Raw genomic sequence first — 4,992 nt, forward strand, 5'->3', positions numbered from 1 at the left:
CTGGTGCATTTTATTCACAAACATTCCCATCTCAAGTCCTTTGCAAGGGAAAAGGGGGGAGAAAAAGTTAAAAGGCTCTCACACAGTAGCCCTCTCTGGCAGGTTTCCAAAATTGCAGACCATCCATTTCCTAACTTTCTCAGAAAAGAAGCAAACAGTATCTAGTCTCTTCTTTGAAATCAGTATTGGTCCTTACCGTTACTCATTTGGTTTCACTTTAATATGCTTTGCTTTTCTCTTTTGCCTCTGGGTTAATTGTTCTCATTTCACTAACTTAAAATGGCCTCAGTTGATACAAATATCCCAGTGGTATTGGTTCATGTGATTTCACACCATATTCCCTCCAGAAGAATCTTCAGAAAGAAAAGAGTAAAAATGATGGTTCCAGAAGGTTTAGGGAATTGTTTCATTGTTCTTTTGCAATGGTGCCTTGGTATGTTTGGCTCCACAAAGTCACAGCATTAGAGAGTAATCGATCAGCCATCTAGTATCTCCCCTTCTCCTCTCCCCCCTCCCCCCCAATCCCTACTATACCGCACCTAGGTTGGCATCCAGTTTGCAGGAAAATTTTCAGGGAGTGGGTACCTGTGACAGCCCATTCCACCTCGGGATAGTTTTAATAGTTTTATCGGGTTTATCCTGACCTGGTATCTAAACTTGGCTTGAGTTCAAACCGTCATTTTTAGTTCTTGGAGCTGAAACAAAGCAAGCTAATCTCCTTTCTTCAGAAACAGGCAGCTATCATGTGCCACCAGAGCCTGCTCTAGGCTTCAAGTAGGTCTGTCCAAACCCTTAAAAAATGATTCCCCCTTTTTTTTTGGATTTGTGATACTTTTAGTTTGGTTACAGAACATCTCCCCCTTATACCTCCCACCAAAGTCACTCCATAGATGTTTCTGTGTTCCTCACAAAGTTCTATATCACATGCCTCTAGCCAGAATTCTTAACCTTGACCCCACTCCTTTGGGAGTCTATTGAAGCCTATGGTTATACATAAGATAACAAGGGAAACAGTTATACTGATATATATATATGTATGTATACAAAAATGCAATTATCAAAATGTTAAAATCAAATCCAAAAATTCTAGGTTAATCATTTGTATTAAGTGAGATGAGATTTCATTATTAGAATTTAACTGCTTGAGGTCTAAGTAAATGCTTCATGATGCAAAATTGGGTTTGTTAAATTAAGTGCTTGCTTTGCGTAATAATAGCTAACATTTATATAGAGCTTTAGGATTTACAAAGTATTTTACATAGTTCAATAACGCTGTGAAATAGCGTTTTACAGATGAACTGAGGTTGATTATTTAAGTGACTTCTCTGGGGTCATATAGTTACTAAATGTCTGAAATAATTTGAGCTCTGGTCTTGTTGGCTCCAAGCACAATTTACTATGTTACCTCACCATGTAAAACACTCCAGAAGGTACTCGGGAAAGTGGAGCTACTTGATTTGATTCAGTAAGCATTTATTAAGCACCTACACTTCATTAAACACTTGGAGAATTTATTAAGCACCTATTGCATAAATACTTTGGATGAGACAATCTCTACCCTTGGTTAGTTTTAAAACTCAGGAGAATACAACAGCAACACATCCCTCTATATAGTAGGACTTGGTAAGTGCATTATGTGCAAATTGAGACCTAAGGAGAAGCAGGCATGACTTTTTGGAAAAGGTGGGATTTGCTAAATGATCAAGAACCATATGAAAAAAATGGTTCCAAATCATTCACATGAAGAAAAAGGCCCCAGCCAACTAAATGGCAAAGATAAGAGATGGAAATAGTCAATTTGGAGGGGCTGGAAGGAGACCCCTTAGTAGAGGGGTGATGAACCTGTGAATCTAGAATCTAACCATTCTAAAAAACAAGAGTCACTCAGGATGTTCCTTGAATGAGGAATGGATAAACAAATTTAGGTACGTAAATGGACCACAATTAAAGGGGAGGGGACTGAACTAGGGCAGGAAATACCTGCTTGTGTTTCAAGGGCTGGCTCCCCTGCAGTTCTCCCATTGGGAAGAGGGGATAGAAGTCACTCCCTAAATCCTCGTTCTCCGAGCTCTGAGGCCACCACTTCTCTGGCTGCAGCTGGCAGTAGTGGGTTCTACATCTCATACAAGATTCCTGCCTGGGCAGAGCTGCTGCAGGGTTGATGCTGAGCCATCTCCTTGGGGACATAAACACCAAAAAGATTGACAGGATGGCTCAAGGAGCTGCAGGCCCCCACACCAGGCTCTAGGGAAGCAGCTCAGAGCACTGCAAGCCTGAGGCAGAGAGACGGCCAGAGGGAGGGTCCCTTATGTAAGCATGCTAAGGATCAATGAGCAATCCCTGGGTTGGCAGCTCTTTGTGTTCTTCAGCCAGTTAGAAAACTTTGTCATGGAGAAGGGAGGGCAACAAGCATTCATTGTGCATTTGATCTTCACAATAGCACTGGAATGGAGGGGATATTATCCTTATTTTATAGTCTAAGAAACAGGCAGCCTGGTTAAAGTTACTTTCCTGTAAGTGTCTGAGGAGGGATTTGAACTCGAGTCTTCATGACCCCAGACCTAGCGCTCCATTCACTAGACCACTTAGCCATTCAGCAGAGATATGGGCGATCGTCTTGGTCAAATTGAGACAAATTAAAAACCTTAATTTAAAAATTCTAAAGTCTCCCACTGCATCCAGCGCCATCCTGTGCCTGATCTGGCACAGCCCTCTCACTCAAATCCAGTTCATTTGCATGCCATGCCATCTCCCTGATGGAAAACGGGCTCTCCCCAGTTTTCCACCTGGCCCTTTGGACTAGAATGAGGCAGGAAATATCTGCATATGTTTTAAGGACTCATGAGGGGGACCATATACCCCCTAGGAAAGTCCATCTCCATTACAGAAAGAATAATCACTAAAATGTTCGTGTGTATCCTTCCACCCAGGAATCCTAAACTTTGAGTGCATACTACAGAGGAGGTTAGTAACAGAAAGGAAGCTCTTATCTTACAAAATATAGCAGCCTTTCATAGGAGTAACAAATTGGAAACGAGTGGGTGTTTGTTGATTGAGGAATGTTTGAATAACTTGTGGTATATGAATATTATTGAACTGTAGCAAAAGACTATGAAGAATTCAGAAGAATGTGGAAGGAATCATATGAAGGGATGCAGAATTGTAAACAATGAAGAGAATAACGTACACGATTTTAAAAATGTGTTAATTGCACTGAAAATCTGGGTTTCAGAGAATAAACAAAGCATTTAACTCTCCTCTTGATAGAGATGTGGGGGAAAATAAATAGAAATGCTGCACATAATGGAAGATGTGATTAGTTGGTCCATTCAATTGGTTTTGTTAAACTGTTTTACTTTTTTACAAAGAGGGTTTAATGGTGGTAGATGTTTAAAAAAAAAAAAAAAAAGACATCCAAAAACCTATATGCAGAAAGAAAAAAAAGGAGAGGGGGGAATAGCCAGGAATATAGGAGAAGTCACTGGGCAGAGAATATCCGGGAGGGAATAATCAACACTGTGGAAAGGTCTGAGGTCAAACAGGAAGAGGACTTTAAAAGTGCAAGCTAATGATTTAATCAATATGTATTTTTAAAGTAGTTTCTTTTTACTTAGTGCTAACCCCAGGGAAGCAAAAAGCCAAAAAACAAAAAACAAACAAACAAACAAAAAACACAACCCCACCTCTCTTCAAAGGTTTTGAAGGATTTTCTCTAAATGTGGAGGCAAGCATGCTATAGACAGTTCTCAAGAAGACCAAGTTGTAAAACCATTTGCTAATCTGTGTGAGAGATGACGTTTCCTTACCAGGAATCAATGAAACCACCAGTGGGGACCAGAATTGTCAGTAGCTAGTTAACATCAGCTGGGGTTTTTTTCCCCACTAAGTGTTGCAGGGCAGTGGCCCCTGGTTCCATGACTCAGAGCAAACAACCAAGCAGGGAGGGGACTCCTTAATACCCAGAAAAGCACACTCTGTCTCAAAGCTTATTGGATGCCTCCTGCCCACCCCTTAACCCTCAGCTGCCCTTCTACAACCACCCACCTTCAAACTTGTCCTCCAGTCCAACCACTGGGACTCTGTGTCTGGAGAATACTGAGAAACCGGGAAAGGCAAGACTTTTAAGAGAAAAGACACAATATCCACAAAACCACCTTCTAACATGTTTCCCCAGCATCCTTCCTTATTTCTTTGCAGATAGGCCATGGACAGGAAGCAGGGACTCTTCCTGGACTGACACCCCGGTACCTGGATAGTTCCCTAGGCAATAAGGTGGTAGTAGTAGTAGTAGTAGTAGAAGAAGAAGAAGTAGTAGTAATTGTAGTAGTAGTAAAAATGATATTTATTGATATTAGATATAGATAATTATAGTAGTAATTGTAATGGTAATAGTAGTAGTAGTAATAATTGTAGCAGTACTACTAGTAATAGTGGCAGTAATAGTAGTAATGGTAGTAGTAGTAATAGTAATGTAGTAATTATAGTAGTAGTTGTAATGATAATTGTAATAGTAGTAATTGTAGCAGTACTACTAGTAGTAGTACTACTAGTACCAGCAGTCCTACTGGTTTGGCTCCCCCACCTCCCTTTGGTGCTCTCACCTCCCTTTGGAGCCAAACCAGACATTGTCAGCAGGTTTCCTCTGGGCTGAAGGGTCTTATATCTCACCCAGAGTTCCCCCACTATTTGCGGCCCTCTACAAGTCTCTGAGGCAATATTTAAACTGACCCCAGGGCCAGTTGCCTTAAGATGTGCTATGTGCTGCCCTGGAAGGTCTCCTGGCTCACTGTATGAAAGCAGGCCCTCCCTGCCCAGGTCAGGAAAGCGTTTGGGTTCTAGGAACCACTGCTTAGGCTTCCTAAGTAGACTCCCACCTTCACTCCCAGTGAAACCATCTTGTTCCTGGCTTTCCTGTTCTTCCCCATTTCTGTCCAACCACTAAGGACAATAGCTCTGAAGAGTATTTTATATTTCCTACCCTGACTTCCCAAG

Source organism: Sarcophilus harrisii, chromosome 4 (genome assembly GCF_902635505.1).
Source record: "Sarcophilus harrisii chromosome 4, mSarHar1.11, whole genome shotgun sequence".
Taxonomy (NCBI): domain Eukaryota; kingdom Metazoa; phylum Chordata; class Mammalia; order Dasyuromorphia; family Dasyuridae; genus Sarcophilus; species Sarcophilus harrisii.